The following is an 18362-nucleotide window of genomic DNA, read 5'->3' on the forward strand; positions in this document are numbered from 1 at the left end:
AAGCTCAAAAATAGCACAGCACAGCAAACTGTCACAGCATCAACTCAAATCAGTAAACCAGTGTGTGGTGGTCGCGGCGGACCCAGGTACTGCGCTCTCAAAATACCCGTCTCACGCGATCCCTGGTGTAGATAGGATCAACTTCCGCACTTCCTCGTATGGCGCTCCCTGTCACAGCATCCTACGTCACTAGCGTTCGATTGCCATGTAGCCACGCCCCGACATGTTTCGTCATAAAGACTTAATGATGATTAAGTCTTTATGACGAAACATGTCGGGGCGTGGCTACACGGCAATCGAACGCTAGTGACGTAGGACGCTGTGACAGGGAGCGCCATACGAGGAAGTGCGGAAGTTGATCCTATCTACACCAGGGATCGGGTGAGACGGGTATTTTGAGAGCGCAGTACCTGGGTCCGCCGCAACCACCACACACTGGTTTACTGATTTGAGTTGATGCTGTGACAGTTTGCTGTGCTGTGCTATTTTTGAGCTTGCAGTGATTTTTAAAGATGTGAGTTCAATGGTGGAGGAGTTTGTTATTTTTAAATAAATATCAATACGTTATTGCACTATTGGATTATTTTCTTTTTTCATGCGGAGAGAGCTCTGGCATCACACTCTGGATATGTAAAGGTGTACCATTGGAGATCATACATTTCCCCTTACTGTGTGGGATAAAGGCTTGGTGGCCCTGACACGAGAGTGTGGGCAAAAGGAGCCGGTGAGTTTATTTACCTAAGGGGAGTGGATTCACAGTCACAGAGGTGCGGTGGAAGATTCAATTAAGTGGAAGATCTGCACTGTATCACGTCACGGAACTTTTTGGATTATTCATTTTTGGATTGTTTGTGGACACATATTTATTTTTCATATATATATTTTTTATATTTTTGTGGATTGATTCACATTGATTCACACAGTATATTATTTATACATCATATTTTGTGTGCACAGTTATGTTATTCACTTTATTGGTTTGCGCACCATTTTTTGTGAATTTTTGATCATATCACTTTATGCACATTAATGGGGAGGAGTGATGTTATGATTATATCATTTGGTTGATTGAATGTTTTATCACTCTTCACTTTATGATTAGGGATTGTTTTAGCGCTGCTATTTTGAGTTCACTTGGGGCGAGTTTATGGTGAATCAATTTTTAATTTATGTATATCCTTCATTGCATCCAACGTGACATCTCCTAGAACGGAGGATTTTCAAGCCTGTTTGACTCACTGCCATATGGTATTTGGGTCCACCATCTCCGGTAAGGGTACCTCACCTCTTTTATGTGAATTCGTACAAGTATCCATAGGCATATCATCTGGTTTACCGGGATTATACACTCCAGCCCATTTGAGAATGGGGGATTAACATCTCTCACCACCTCTCATGGACTTGTCTCCTTTGGACTGTGATCTAACACTCCATTGTGTTGTACTCAGTACACTTTGAATCACTTCACAGATTCATTTGATTTCATTATTGTATATTGATTGTTTTCACTTGTATAATTTCACGAGTACTAATGACTTTGGCATTAGTTCCAGTTTCTGATATTCACACTATTACATGTATAGATGGCTCTTTCATTAGGTCACAATATTTAGCGCTACACATTATTTTTGCACATTACTTTGGAATTTGAGAGTTGGCCGCTTCTGTTATACACATTTGTTTTATTTTGGGTTTAACGCAGTATTTTCCCTCCCCAATTTTACATCCTCTGTCTGCCTATTCACAGCTCTCTGGGCTGCAGAGTAGTCATAATATGCGTCAGTTTGTAGTGTAGCAGGGTCGGGATGAGACAAAATCACTGGCAACTGGCTGGAGTGTGAGAAAAACACAATAAATGTAAAATGACTGCTAAGTGGGAGCACAGTTATCCTGGATGGATATTATATGATGTCCTCCAGGTGCATGCCTCATGTGTGTCCTAGGGGCCATGCAGTGGCATGATCTGTCACCCACCTAGTCCACCGGACATAGCAGAAGACAGGTCGTTGTACCGGGCTGGCCCTGGTACCACATATCACATGTCAATAGTACACAATGACTTTCATTCTTAACCATTCATTGTGTATGATTTTGATCTCTGTGAATGGTCACAGTGATCACATGGTAGAGACAAGGCGAATCACAGTGCCCCTGTACCATATGATAGCTCTGGCCAAACACATTCATAAACATTATTGCTTTTAACTGTGATCATCACTGTAATAAGTAATTGTAGTGTAAAAATAAAACCATCACCTCCCTAGAGTGGTACAGTGTCACTATGGTGAGACTGTACTGCTCTGATCATAGTAAGTAAAAATAGGGCTGCGGAAATTAACGATGAATTCCTCGATTAATCGTTAATTTTTTTGATCGATCAAAATTTTTTTGATCGGTAGGCTGCCTGCCCTGGGGCTGCTTTGGGGCAAGCTGTGGCTGCAGTGCAGCGCTCCGCTCCCTCCTCCTCCACTATATATCCTACACAGTCTGCGGGCATCTCCCGCTGTGTGTCTCAGAGGTGAGTGTCAAAACTTTGGCCGCACTGTGAGAAAAGTCCTGCCCTCCTCCTAGATCAGCTCGTGTGATAGACGCAGTGTTCTGTCTATCACACGAGCTGATCTAGGAGGAGGGCGGGACTTTTCGCACAGCATGGCCAAAGTTTTCACACTCAGCTCTGAGACACACAGCAGGAGATGCCCGCAGACTGTGTAATCCAGGCACAGGCACTGACTACAGTGAGGCTGCAATTATGGGCACAGTGAGACTGCATTATGGGCGCAGTGAGACTGCATTATGGGCACAGTGAGACTGCATTATGGGCACGGTGAGGCTGCCATTATAGGCACAGCGAGGTTGCGATTATGGGCACGGTGAGACAGCATTATGGGCACGGTGAGACTGCATTATGGGCACGGTGAGGCTGTGATTATAGGCACGGCGAGGCTGCGATTATGGGCATAGTGAGACAGCATTATGGGCACGGTGAGGCTGCGATTATGGGCACGGTGAGACTGCATTATGGGAATGTGAGGCTGCCATTATGGGCACGGTGAGACTGCATTATGGGAACGGTGAGACTGCATTATGGGAACGGTGAGGCTGAGATTATGGGCATGGTAAGTCTGAGATTATGGGCACGGTGAGACTGCATTATGGGCACGGTAAGTCTGAGATTATGGGCACGGTGAGACTGCATTATGGGCACTGTAAGGCTGAGATTATGGGCACGGTGAAGCTGCAATTATGGGCTCGGTGAGACTGCATTATGGGAACGGTGAGACTGCATTATGGGAACGGTGAGGCTGAGATTATGGGCATGGTAAGTCTGAGATTATGGGCACGGTGAGACTGCATTATGGGCACGGTAAGGCTGCGATTATGGGCACGGTGAGCCTGCGATTATGGGCATGGTAAGGCTGAGATTATGGGTACGGTGAGGCTGAGTTTATGATGTGTGACGTCCTAGCCATGCCCCACTATGTCCGGCTTCGGCCGTTGCCATAACAACGGTGCTAAATCAGCTAAAAGTAGTTGGATCTGTATGTGCGTTATAATTAATCAAAATTAGTCGATTAATTGACTTAAAAAAAAATAGATTAATCGAACATGAAAATTTTAATCAGTAACAGCCCTAGTAAAAAATAAAATAAGTGTTGAAGAATTAGAAAAAAAAATGTATATATTTTTTTTACGTGCTGTCACCAGTTAGTGTCCCTGAATATCAGTATAAAAGAAACTCACCTTGCCTCTTACTAAATAGCTTAGACTGTCTACTTTCCAAAAAAGGGGTCATTTGGGGGATATTTGTACTGGCCTGGCAATTTAGGGCCTCAAGAAAAGAAATAGGCCGTCAGTACATTAGGACTGATCAATTTTAAAATATAAATGCCATGAGTAGACTCTATAACTTTCACAACGACTAAATAATATACACTGACATGGGTTATTTTTACAGTAATAGAATACATTTTGGCCTAAATTTATGAAGAAAAATCATTTATTTGCAAAATTTTATAACAGAAACCAAGAAAAATATAGTTTTTTTTCAAAATTGTTCTGTATTTTTTCATTTATATAGCAAAAAATAAAGAAACCCAGTGGTAAATACCACCAAAAAAAAGTTCTGTCTAATACTGGTGAAAACTTGAATTGGGTACAGTGCTGCAGTGATTGTCATGCAAAGTATGACACTACTGAAATCTAAAAATTATCCTGGGCAGGAAGATGGTGAAAGTGTCCAGTATTGAAGTGGCTATAGAGAACAGGTTACAACCGGGCTTATGCAGGATTTTAAACATTTATCCTTCAGTACTGACAGCTGTGTAGACTTGCTTTTGACCTTATTTAGCTTTTTTTTAACTTTATCCACAACTGACTCTTTAGCTGAAATGCCAAATATAGCTGCTGCCTTCGAGCTGCCTGACCTTACACACTTCACACAATAACAAGTTGCAACCAGTGTGTAAGGTCAGAAGGTTGACAAAAGCTACAAGACTTCCAGTGATCTTTGGCCTTGTGGCTGCCTCAACAACGAGCAGTTTCCATATTTTCATTCTGACAGATTTCTTTTAAACCTATAAACAGTTCCATAATGTCACCATTGCCAACAATGCCCTCGTTGTTGCTCTCATTGCTACTCTCGTAATAGGTTGACCTCATAAAATTAGAGGCACTCATCTGGAACATAAAGAATTGAATGTATTACAATTCCCAGATGACATTCTCCTCACACTTAGGCTGGGTTCACACCTATGCGAATTGGATACAGTTTTTTCCGCATCCAATTTGCATAGCAGGAGAATATGACTGGCTCTCTATGGAGCCGGTTCACATATCTCCGCAGCAGGTCCGGTGCGTTTTGCAAGAAAAACGTGTGCTTTTTTTGGTCCGTTTCAGGTCTGAACTCAGCCCAAAATTCGGGCTGAAATCGGACCTGAAACGGTAACCCAGCACGCCCTGGACCCCGCTGTGCGACGGATGCGACGATGGTGTGAACCCAGCCTTAATCAAATTTCTCTTCCTAATCTCCATGAACTCCTTTGAGAGTTTGAAGTGATATCAGGATTTATATTAAATACATGTATAAAGGAAGTCGTTGAAAAACCTAAGGACCTGCTATGCTCACTACCTTACCGTAACAATCAAATCTAAGAAGGTCATTTTATTCCACTCTTAAAACAAATTAGATCTGACTTACACATAATGAATACAATTATAGCATAGATAGGCTGTATATATGCAGTTTAAACAATGATGCAGTTATCTATACATTAATAAATAAACAAATGTTTAAATGCAGTTACTGTTAGTACATGAAAGACATTTGATAACATCCTCCTTTAGTCCCTCTATGCCAGGGGTCTCAAACTGGTAGCCCTCCAGCTGTTGCAAAACTACAAGTCCCATGAGGCATTGCAAGACTGACAGTTACAAGCATGACTCCCTCAGGCAGAGGCATAATGGGACTTGTAGTTCTGCAACAGCCGGAGGGCCACCAGTTTAAGACCCCTGCTCTATGCAGTAGAATGCAGATTTGCATTTAAAAAAGAATTCCTTTTTATGCGACTTCAAGGATGACAAGGAAATACATGCTTTAAACTGTTTGCGTTTTTTAGGAACAGTTTGACTTCTACGGACAGAGTGACCATATTCTGGTATCACATATTTTGCAATAGATAAAATAGCGTAAAGTTTTTATTTTTTTTTTATTTTTACATTATTGCTTGGTGTAAATACAGCATCAGCAACATCTCCATGAAAATTATTACAATTGAATAGCTTGTTTAGGTATTTTTTAGTATGCCACCTGATTTTTTAATCAGTGGTAATAGGCTTAAAGTGACTGGTGAAACTAGCAGCAAACAGATCAAAAAGTCTATAGGAAAGGTGTATACTCACCTGCTCTTTTTGCACAGAGCAATCTCTTACCTATTCCCCCCGCCTGAGCTATTCGCTCCTCCGAGTGCCCCCTCGGCAAGCCATGTGCCAGGCTGTGTACATCCAGATAAACACACAGTGTGGCTTGGCCATGCCCACGGTCCCTCCTCACATTATTTGACTGACGACAGCAGGAGCCAATGGCTACCACTGCTCTCAGAGTCTCCTGTGAAAGCAGGGAGTGAAGAGAAAATAACTGGATTGTGAGAGAAGAAGCCTAGCACACACGGGGCGGAATGTCGGCCGCCATCGGGCGGTTCAATAGGCCCATGTGTATGGCAACTAGTTCAACAAGAGCTGTCGAAGGCTTACAACTGAAAAAGGTCTGCTGACCAGCTACCGATCAGCGCTCTCCCCTGTCAGAACACAATAGCACAGCAGAGGAGATCGCTGTACTAACATTGTATTGTTAGTACAGCGGGTTGAACGAAAAGAAAAAAAAACTACTGGTGTATGAGGCTTAAAGTGGATGTAAACCCTATTCATACAATCTGACCTAGGCACATATCTGTAGAGTTTACTTATCTCTCTCCAAAGTCCTAAGTCTCATGTCTTTCTGCTGCTCCATTCCTCTGTTATCCACATAATAACTTCTGACAAGCTCTTCGGCACAGGAGATAAAAGCAGCTGGAAATTTGTGGCGGGGAGGGAATTCACAGTACATCTCTGCATGTTTCTTCATTTCTCTGCCTATGTGGAAGTGGGGGGGGGGGGGGGTGCCTTTCCTCCTATCAGCTTACACACAGTGTATGCCCAGACTTCCCTCCCACTGCTGAAACAGGTAGAAAGATTTTGTAACAAGATTTGCACTTTCTAAAGAATATAGAAAGGGAAAGACTGCAGATATACATGTAAACCTTATGTAGGAAGTAAGGATGAGCTCCGGCATGTTCGCACACTCCACATACAGAGCCCGCCAGGAAGTCGGCACGGTGCTGCACTAATCACAGGCAGTGAGACATTTCCCCATCTCTGCAGCCACACATCGGGAAAATGTCTCAGTGCCTGTGTTTAGCGCAGCGCTGTGCCGACTTCCTGGTGGGCTCTGCATGTGAAGTGTGTGAACACGCCAGAGCTCATCCCTAGTAGGGAGATTTGTTTCATCACTGTGTATCATCTGAGGCATTTCACTTCACTGGGTATAGAAGAGGGTTTACATCCACTTTAAGTGTTTAGGGACAATGAGGGGAACAAGTTGTGAAACATTTTGTATCTTAATGCAGGGAAACTATAAAAAATATAGCTAAAGCCTTCAACTTTCCTGGCCAATAGGCCAGTGGAAAAAAGCTTGTACATTTATTTTTTTTTGAAGTAGCACACTGTATTCAAAACCACAGCCCCACATTTCCAAAATCCCCTCCTATCCCTGTATCCCCAATTATGCACTAAATATTCCAAGGATAGATTTCAGTTATGTTTTGAGAATACAGTTGTCAGTGTCTGGTCAGTATGTGAACCCTTGAATAGGCAACAAATAAAAAGAACTCTGCAGTGTGGGCCTTTTTAACATATCCGCAGCCACTAGTCCTGTTGTGGTCTGCAGCTTCTGCCATAACCATATGAGCCATGTTAAAATTTACAGCCATTTGGCAACAAATGCATGAGGAACTCACAACTGCACCACAGAGCTTGATGGGAGCAGCAGAATTCGAAATTCAGAAATTCGGAAATTTGAAATTCGAAATTCGGAAATTCGAAATCCAAGAATTCGGAAATTGAAAAATTCGGAAATTCGGAAATTTCGGAATTAACGAATTTGACAAAATTCATTAAAAAAAACGAATTCGGAACTAAACGAATTGCACATGTCTAGAATCTGCTGCCTTCTGCTGGTAGCTGCTTATATTACAGTGTCGTATATAATGATGTATTAGCACTTCCTGTCTCCTGGAGGCTAACGTTAAACCCCCAGAAGGAGGAAGGGTAAATAAAGAGAGACGCACAATGTTTCAGATACACATCCATTCTACTAAATTCAGGCCAGAAGAGACTAATATGCAAATAAATGTTCTATTCGTTTAACTGCAGCTATCCATAGCTTCTTGAGTGTGTTTCTGAATCTTTGTGACAGACAGACTATCTCTGTCCAATTGTTGTTATTTCACATGCACAGTGCCATATGGCCAGCTCTGTGCTACTATATGTATGTAGTAGTCAGCTTCCAGTATATTAGTAGATGAACCTGTTTATTGGAATAGATTTTAAATGCAGCTCCTGATATTTTGGTTAACACTGTCCTTTCTGATATGGGATTCTATAGCTAGTTTTAGCTTAGGACTTAATAACCAGTATAGACTGCTAGAGCCAGGTTAGGCATCCGATGGCCACTTCTAGACGATAAAAGTCCAGTTGCATATCAGACTAGAAACTACTAGGAAGTGACTAAGGGCCCATTAACACTAGGAACTGCATGTGAATCGCACAGGAAAGGAATTCCTTCTGTTCACAGAGGCCCTATCTTGGGTGGAGGCACTGCCATTTTTATTATCAAACCCACTCTTCCACTTCCAGGTTCTGGTTCTCTTAGTTCTCTTATTACCTACAGGTTTAAACACTGTCCTGTTTGGGAAATGTCACTTCTCATAACCTCCACCCTTCCAAATGAGTACTACATAAATATATTTGAAGCTCATAAATTCAGCTCAAAGATTGATTGTCTGCTGTCAGACTTCCAAAAGTGTTCCAAAGAAATTAGACACACCCAACATTTCAAATGAGGTTACAATTAAGATTTACCAAAACTTTTTTTATAGGTATAGGTTCAAAAATACAACTGCCACCCCTTCCCAATCAGAGTGACTTTACTGGCCACTGAGGCAATCTTACTGGACATTGAAAACGCAGTAGGCAGTGCTTGGCCATGAAGTCAGGGAAAGTAATTCAGTAAGAGGCACAGAATAAACTTTTCTGGCTTAATATTCAGATTTCTTTTGATGTCTGCTCTCGGTAAGAACATTTACTTTCAAAAGTTTGAAATGTAGGACAGGTTTCTTTGAGTTTGCTTAGTAATCTGAAATCGGCTTCATCTTAACTCTAAAATGTCAGAGAAAAGTTTAATAAAAGTCAGATAACTTTGAAATGCACTTTTTAAAGACTTATGACATATACTGATATACCTTTGCCTTGGTTAAATATGAGACTTTAAATTCCCTACTTGGAAGCATACTATCTGCATTTGTCCACATCTTCTAATTCTTCTCAATAGGCAACTGTTTTCAGCAACAACAAGTCCTGGGAAAGTTATTACACAGACTTTGCACGCTGTATGGCCCCTGTACAACTGTATGATGAAGCCTTACCTTTTGTCCCAAAGACTCAAGGAAACTAGAGAAAATCTCCCAAAGTAAGATCTCCTCTTGGGCTTCAATTACATTTGTGGTTACGAAACAGTAAAAACGTGGTCAAACCACTTTTTTTAACCCACCTGACTGCTCCCCCTTAAGATGCAACAGCATTGAACATACACATGCCACACCCATGATGCTTTGCCTTCTCCTTACCTCTTGTTCTAGTGATAAGTCTAAAATTTTGGATTTCTCCTCACTCTCTGATCACAGTGATCACTAGTACAAATGGAGAGGGTGACTGGGACACAGACAACAATAAAACTGCCCCCCACTTCATCCAAAACAAGAACATTTTTTTTTGTCTTTACATACAATCAAAGTTTATTCATTTATTATAGGTACTGATATATTGCCGTCAATTTACATATATATTGTACTTTCACATCAGCCCCTCCCCCAAGGAGATTACAATCTAAGGTCCCTAACTCACATTCATACATACAAATACTAGGTAAGTTCAGCCTTTTCTTTGAAAATAAAATGTTTCAAAATAGGAACCTAATGTATTTCAACGGAAGCAGAATAACTGACCTTAAGCCCGCCTGTGCCCCATGCTGCCTATCTGAAAGGGTCATAAGGACATTAACAATGCTTAGCTATCACCCTGACTGATGACTTTTTGACAAATTGTTTTGAGATTTGAACAATTATAGATCAGTTCTGGGAGTTCACTTTGGTACAACCAAATAAAGGACAGGAGCGCTTCTGCTAGAAGGGTCTTCAAAGGTGCTGTAATTCCTAGGGTCATCCAAGGTGAAAGCTGGAGGGGCACTAGAGCAGCACTTGGAAGAGTAGAAGCAGGCTCTGGGGAATGAAATATGTACAAGAATGCGCTTCTAAGTGTAGTAATCCAACAATTTTAATGAAACACAACGGTTAAAAACACTTACAGACTTGTGTAGTTAAATAGGCCCATCAATAGTTTTGGGTGCTCCTGGTGCTTTTGAAGAAGGAGCTTCTGAGCATACTCCAAAACGCATCACAGCGCCCATCCTGACGTCACTTCTGGTGCTTGCTTTACACACGGCCCCTGTGCCTTCCACAGTGGTTCCAGATGTGCAGCAGCCATCTTGCTCCCATGGAAATTCCTCTCATGCATCTGCTGGTCGGCACAGAGACATGGAATAACATGCTAGGAGAACCCAATGCTACTGATGAGCCTATTTAACTACACAAGTATGTAAGTGTTTAACTATTGTGTTTCATTACAATTGCTGGATTACAGCACTTAGAAGCACCTTCTTGTACAACAAAATGTACAACCAGCTTATTAATACTTTCAGCTCTTCATTATAGCTGATGAAGGGTCCTCTGCGATGCAGACAATTGGCGGTTTAGGCAGAAACAAGCAGTCAATGCCTCCTTCTCACACAGAACACACCCTTGGAAGTAGCAGGTGTTCAGCAGGTCAGACAGAGACTGCTGAAAAAAACTTTTGGAATCATTACCTGTATGGATACTAGGCAGCATAAAGTGCAGTTTTTGAGTTTAGGGCCGCTTTAAAGTGGACAAATGTTTATAGATTATGTATCATTTATATATTTTCAGTGGTGTTTCAACATTATATCTTTTTCCAAAAAACTTTGGAATTAAAACACCATTCAGTTTACACAGTACAAGCATCTTGTTTGTACTGTTTGATGAATGCATTATAAAGCTACTCTATTTTGACCCATCTGACAGTAGGACCACCAGGGATTATGATTTAGAGGAAAGATCTGCCTAAAGCTACTGTAGCCTTTTTGGGTTAGGCACTAAATCAAACATGAAAATAAAAAGGAAAGTGTCTGGATCAGAATTGTGCAGGCGGTTTTGCATAGTTTATTGTATGCCCTTTACACCGGACAAGTCATAGGTGAGGAAAACAATTTTAATTGGCTGCAGGTTGCCAGCTGCTTTTTTTTCATGAATAAAAAAAAAAAATACAGTGCTTCCAGCAATACACATTATTGCTAGAGCCTGGAACACTTAACATTTTATACTGTACATGGTTATTCTAGTTACCACTTTTCTAACAATTTTAAAGAAGACCCAAGGAAAATTATTGGATTTTTGTACTCACATTCTTAATCAAGGCACACATGATTCAGATATATATGATTTATACCTTCACCTTTAGGAGGATTTGGATACTAGAAAACCCCAAAAAATCTGTGACCAGCCTGGTAGAACGCAGCACGCAGCACTGAGAGCAAATCCGTAAACACAGAGGGGTGGAACCTGTGCCCCTCCAAGAAAATAATTTTATGGTGAATAAATGCATTGAGTTGTGTACAGACCCCCCCACTAACTATAGACCCCCTCTGTCAGGTACTCACCAAGGCCGAGTTGCTGAGAGAGGCTCCCCTTGCAGCTGGGCGCACGATACCCTCTGGAAGTGGCACAGCGGGTATTGGGCACGAAGGTCACCAGCAGGTAGCAGAGAAGCTGGAAGGTACTTCAGGTAGAGAGATGATCCGTGCAGGGTGGCTGACACCGCGCTGCAACTGGCTAGGTAGAAGCTCAAGCAAAGTCTGGAGATGAAGACTGGAGCCAGTTCAAGAGGAGGCCAAGGGTCAAACACAAAGGCAAAAGTCCAGAAACAAGCCGGGGGTCAAACACGGGTAGTCAGGCAGAAGTAAGCAGGCTGATAATCAAATCTGGGGGATACCCCTTCCATTTAACTAGGTATTGGACCTGCCCCCCCTCTTTCTGCAGTCTACTATAGTTTCTACCTCAAATTCCTCTTCCTCTTCTAGACCCCCCTCCCTCAGTATGGACCCCCCCTCTATTAACTATAGACCCCCTCCCTCAGTCCGGCCCCCTCTACACTAAGTATAAGCCGCCTCCCTCTGTACAGACCCCCCCACTAACTATAGACCCCATCTGTCAGGTACTCACCAAGGCCGAGTTGCTGAGAGAGGCTCCCCTTGCAGCTGGGCACACAATACCCTCTGGAAGTGACACAGCGGGTATTGGGCACGAAGAAGCACGGGTCACCAGCAGGTAGCAGATAAGCTGGAAGGTATTTCAGGTAGAGAGATGATCCATGCAGGGTGGCTGACACCGCGCTGGAACTGGCTAGGTAGAAGCTCAAGCAGAGTCTGGAGATGAAGACTGGAGCCAGTTCAAGAGGAGGCCGAGGGTCAAACACAAAGGCAAAAGTCCAGAAACAAGCCGGGGGTCAAACACGGGTAGTCAGGCAGAAGTAAGCAGGCTGATGATCAAACACAGGGATAAGGCAGAGGCAAGTCCAGGAGCAGGCCAGGGGTCAAACACGGGTGGTCAGGCAGGTAGAGAAGTCCAAGAGATAAGCCAAGAGTCAAGCGCAGGAGAGGTTCAGGCGAGGTCAAGGTCAATCCGGGTCACAACAGGCAGGCACAGGTACGCAGGTTCAGGAACAGGTTACAGGAGCTGAAAAGACAAACCAGCAATGATACCATACACAAGGCTGACTTTTATAGGCCTGCCCAGGGAACTTCCGCTGTGCGCACAACAGCGTGCACGTGCCCGTGTGCTTACGGCACATCGCGCACCCGCATGCGCCGACCCGCAGAACTATGTGTTTGGAAGCGTGAACCCGTCGGCGCACAGGAAGGCGCCAACGCTGGCAGGTCAAGCTTCTACTAGTCCTCTGACACCCTCCCTCAGTACGGACCCACCTCCACTAACTATAGACCCCCTCCCTCAGTACGAACTCCCCCTCTCCACTAAGTATAGGCCCCCTCCCTCAGTACGGACCCCCCTCTCCACTAAGTGTAGGCCCCCTCCCTCAGTATGGACCCCCCACTAACTATAGACCCTCTCCCTCAGTACGGTCCCCCCTCCACTAAATATAGACCCCCTCCCTCAGTACGGACCTCCCTCTCCACTAAGTATAGGCCCCCTCCCTCAGTATGGACCGCCCTCCACTAACTATAGACCCCCTCCTTCAGTACGGACCCCTCTCTCCACTAAGTATAGGCTCCCTCCCTCAGTACGGACCCCCTCCACTAACTATAGGCCCCCTCCCTCAGTATGGACCCCCCCACTAACTATAGGCTCCCTCCCTCAGTACGGACACCCCCCCCCACTAACTATAGACCCCCTCCCTCAGTACGGACCTCCCTCCACTAAGTATATACCTCCTCAGTAAAGACCCCCTTCCACCAAGTATTTACTCCCCTCCCTCTGTACAGACTCCCCCCCTCAGTATAGACCCCCCACTAAATACAGATGCCTTCTCCGTCAGTATAGACCCCCCTGACTAAGTATAGACCCCCATCCCTCAGTATAGACCCCCTTCAGTACTGACCCCCCTCCCTCATTATAGACCCCCCTAAGTACAGAACCCCCCACTAAGTACAGACCCCCACTAAGTACAGCCCCCCCACAGTACAGACCCCCTACTAAGTAGAGAACTCCCCACAGTATGGACCCCCCACTAAGTAGAGAACCCCCCACAGTACTGACCCCCCTTCCACTTGTGTTAGTTGAGAGGTGAGTGTCAGAAACGTGCTGGGGGGTTCTTTTTACCCTTTTCCTGATCACTATCCCTTTCCCTCCTCTTTCCATCTACATACACATAATATAAGCTTAGAACAGACCTCAGATAAGCGCCAAGAATGCACAGCGGTGTCCCTCTTCCCTCTCCGTGTACTTGTAAATAGCCGAGGAGGGGGAGGCGGCTTCGGTTTGCTCTGTGGTATGAGGCAGGGAGACATCCAGGGGCAGAGCTGCGGAGATGGTAACCCTGACTGACTGCAGTGCTGGTGGATTAGTGTATTTGGGGCTGCCCCTGCTGGCAGCCTCGTCCAGCATGGTGTAGAGCGTTAGGCGCAGAGGAGGAGAAAGTTAACTTCTCCTCCGCTTTGCATACTGGGCAGAGTCGCGGCTGTGAGGTCACTGGTTGGTAGACGCCATGCGGCTATAGCAACCAGTGGCCAGAGTCTCGGGTCGGGTGGAGCTGGAGGCAGAGCGAGTGCCAGAGCTATGGTGGGGTTTTCTCGCTCTGTCAATTCCATTCCGGGACACTGTATTGTCCCAGAATGAAGGTGCCCGGGACAGACCTGCCAATTGAGGGAATGTCCCGGGCAATCCGGGACACATGGGCACCCTAGTGTATTAGTGCTCAGACGAACATACTTAGAATGAACTTTAATGGTTCAAAGAATGTCAGGCAAAATGGTCAGCCCTCACGCATGTTCACTTCATCAAATCTGGCCCTCTTTGAAAAAAGTTTGGACAGCCCTGACCTAAAGGGATAGAGGTTGTGCTATGTTTTAAGTTATACCCTGCACTGCATTCACAATGCTGTACATTATACTCCTGATTCCTGCACTATATATGCTATGTTGTTCAGGGCTGAGACAAGTGGTGGATGGGAGGGGAAGCTGTCCTTGGCTCAATGGTCTACTGGGGATGCCTTCCTTCTGTTGCAAGGCAGCCAGGAGTAGTGACGGCAGCAGTGATTTTGACAAGCAAGTGGCTGCTTGGTGTAGGATCCCCTAAGCTTGCACATCATGAGCGGAAGAGGGGGATGCAGTTTGGAATTTTTGTCCTGGGCGCTGGATGACCTTGCCCTGATACTGATGTAGTGCATTATATACCTAACCCCTGCATTGCTTCAGTATTGTTGTACATTATAGCCATGACCCCATCACTGTATACACTATATTGTATGCAGTAAAGTCATGACCCTTGCACTGTATATAGCAGGGGTGCCCAAACTTTTTTCAAAGAGGGCCAGATTTGATGAAGTGAACATATGAGAGGGCTGACCATTTTGCCTGACATTCTTTGAACCGTTAAAATTCGATTCAAGTGTGTTCGTCCAAGCACTAATACACTGCCCAACAAGAATTCTCTTGCCTTTGTGGCTGTGTGTGGTGAAGAGATGAGCTTAGGCATGTTATTTGGATATACCGTATTTATTGACGTATAAAAAATAAGGGTCAGTGTCCATCAATGCAGCCTAATCAGTGCCCATCTGCAGCCTCACAAGTGCCATGAACGCAGCCCCACCATTGCCATGATTGCAGCATCCCCATTGCCATGAATGCAGACTCACCATTGCCATGAATGCAGACTCACCATTGCCATGAATGCAGCCCCACCATTGCCATGAATGCAGCCCCACCATTGCAATGAATGCAGCCCCACCATTGCCATGAATGCAGCCCCACCATTGCAATGAATGCAGACTCACCATTGCCATGAATGCAGACTCACCATTACCATGAGTGCAGACTCACCTTGTCATGAATGCAGCACCCCCATTGACATGAATGCAGCCTCACCATTGCAATGAATGCTGCACCCCCATTGCCATGAATGCAGCACCCCCATTGACATGAATGCAGCCCCACCATTGCATCTCTACAATCTTTGGACAATTTCTAAATGTGGTGTCTTTTTAAAAATGCTGAAAGTATTAAAACGAATACCTGCCAATCCTGCAAGACATGCAGTGAGCTTCTAACTTACTGGTGTGAACTGACAACACAGTGCCCATACTGTACTAAAAATCCCAAGCTACAGTGTTAGGTCTACCTTAGTAACCCCACCACCCAAGGCTTGACTACAGAACACACCCTTATGTTATAGAAATAAGTAGAAGTGTTTAGTAATCCAGCAGGATATAACTTATAGAAACTGATTGGGATATTAATGCTGCAAAGGCAGCATTGTCAACCCAGTAACTTAGGAGCTTGCTGCTTTTGTGCAGGATCAGCAGGTTTTTTGCATTTGCCACATTTTTAAAGATACAAAACATGGGAAAATATGCTTGTTTTATAGTGATGTACTGAATATATTTTGTTAGTTTTGCCAAGATTTACTCTGTAATTCATCCTCTTGGTTCAGCAATTTTAAGTATTTGTGAACACAGTGGAATAAATGTCAGAGGTTAACTGAAATCACCTGTACATTTACCCAAAATACTTGCTTTTTACCTATTACTGAATTTTTATTTGATGGTCACATGACAGCCCAGCCTCCTTTATCTTCCTCATCCTCATAGTTTGGGGTGTGCCTCTATAGCAAGTGGGCAAGCACAATTTAATGTAACACAGAGCAGGGACATACGTTCCCTGTCTGTGTGCTGCATTCCAGAAGGCAGAGCTAACCTGCTAAAGGCTACATCTACAATACAGCAGGGCTGGGTATGGGGCGTGCTCATAAAACTGACTACAGGGAATACATGCATGCTGTGCATGTGCACAGCATCCTGCAACTCCTAACACTGATCCCTGGGATGCAAACTGACCATGCCAGCACAGATCTGTTTCTGTGCTTGGCGTGCTTAGTTTGAAAAAGGACTCCAGAGAAACACATACAGTATACATACAATATATAAAGAATCATTATTGTTGTGGTAACATACACTTTATATGTAATTTTTCCAACAGGAAGCAGCAGAGTAAACTTGTTGACATGCAGAGGTATGTACAGCCCAAGAATTTGTCCATTAAAACAACTAAGTTGCCAGATAAAACAGTAATGCAGTTTTCATGGAACTACAAGGCTCAGCTACAGCTAAAATAACATTACACACTACTGAGTAGAATTATAGGGGTCTGATAATGTTGAATATATATATATATATATATATATATATATATATATATATATATATATATATATATATATATAATATGTACAGTATATAGAGACTGTCACTTTAAGAATTTATAATATGCTTGATTTGTTTTTTCCTTCTTAGATGGCTTGTTTCAGTTCCTGGGAAATCGAAACTGTTGGATATGTGACGACATAAACTACTGATAAGAACCCAGAAAGCTGCTCAAAATAGGCTTTCATACCAAAACCAGTCTGAACTGACCAGATACTGCTGAATTCTATTTTTTGCCAGTCACATGATGTATACACCCATGCTCCCTTGCTTCTAAGAAGATATGAATGCTGATATACAGTCATACCTATAACACGCCTAGACCTTATGCATATTCATACGTATAAAATTGTATAGCCTGTAGCTGTAACTTCAGAAACACTTTCACTTTACTGCTTTATTGAGAACTGTGTATTGTGTTTCTCCACTGCAGTGTATAGAATAAAAGCACTGTTTCCTTTTTATCGATTTGGGCTCACTGTCTCATCAGAAAAAGGTCTTGATTTGGAGACTCTCTAACCTGATTTAACACTACCAAACTATCTTAGCAAGAACTGGAGCTATGGTATATGCAGTATATCTACACAGTGAGCCAACAACAAAGTTAAAAATAGGTAGTTAAATGAAAATAAACAGATTTGCAGAATTCATAATATTAAAAAGCATCTGTATAAAACTGAAGAGCAAATTTTGACATATATATGTAGAGATAGATACTGACAGTGAAAAAAAATGCAAAACAAGCTAAATAATAATAGTAGTTATAAAAGAACAATAATAGTAATAACAATAAAAATCCCCTAGAGGGAGTGATGGTACAGGAACCTACTGACTAATAAAGCACATCATCAGATGATTGTGTTAACCTTTTACAATGGTCAGCAGGTGGTATTTTAACTTTAGTAGGTGATAATTTGCTAGAAATGGGCTCAATGACCAATATTCTCAGCCCCTTAGAGGATTCTTCATAAAAATCAGCAAAATGCCTAGGGACACTGTTTAGTGTTCTCATCTGTTACAAACTTGCATACGCGTACATTTTTGCATATATAATGCATTGTTTATATATTCTTTTTTACATATGTATATATTTTTTCTTAAAATTTACACACATTTTTATGACCAAGCTTGCTTTTTAATATAATGAAGTCCGCTAATATTTATTTTCATTTAACTACTTATTTTTTACTTTATTATTCGTATTTCACTGTGAAGATATATGTACCTTAGATCCAGTATTTGCTAAGATAGTTTTGTAGTACTTAATGTTATTTTAGTTGTAGCTGAGCCTTGTAGTTTCATGAACTTTAAAAGGCTGATCATTGTAATGAATGGGGCAGGCTTGACATAGAGGCTGGGCAGGCTCAAAGCATGTAGCCACACCCTCCTTGAGCCTCTCGGCATCTGACATCATCGATTGACGCTTTCCCATGCTGTCAGAGAGTCTCCTACATCTCAGGCAGACCTGACCTGCGGCAGTGTTCATA

The 18362-nt window shown here is 43.1% G+C and overlaps 1 long non-coding RNA gene across 1 annotated transcript in view; it reads left to right on the forward strand.

Moving 5' to 3' along the window:
* Positions 1-17857, forward strand: part of LOC141145899 (uncharacterized) — a 259470-nt gene extending 241613 nt beyond the window's left edge. Inside the window, exons 3-4 of the long non-coding RNA XR_012244694.1 lie at positions 16652-16684; positions 16966-17857. This is a non-coding gene — a long non-coding RNA (uncharacterized lncRNA). The remainder of the gene's footprint in view (positions 1-16651; positions 16685-16965) is intronic.
* The last annotated feature ends 505 nt before the right edge of the window (positions 17858-18362 follow it).

The sequence above is a fragment of the Aquarana catesbeiana genome, linkage group LG05, assembly GCF_042186555.1.
Source record: "Aquarana catesbeiana isolate 2022-GZ linkage group LG05, ASM4218655v1, whole genome shotgun sequence".
Taxonomy (NCBI): Eukaryota; Metazoa; Chordata; class Amphibia; order Anura; family Ranidae; genus Aquarana; species Aquarana catesbeiana.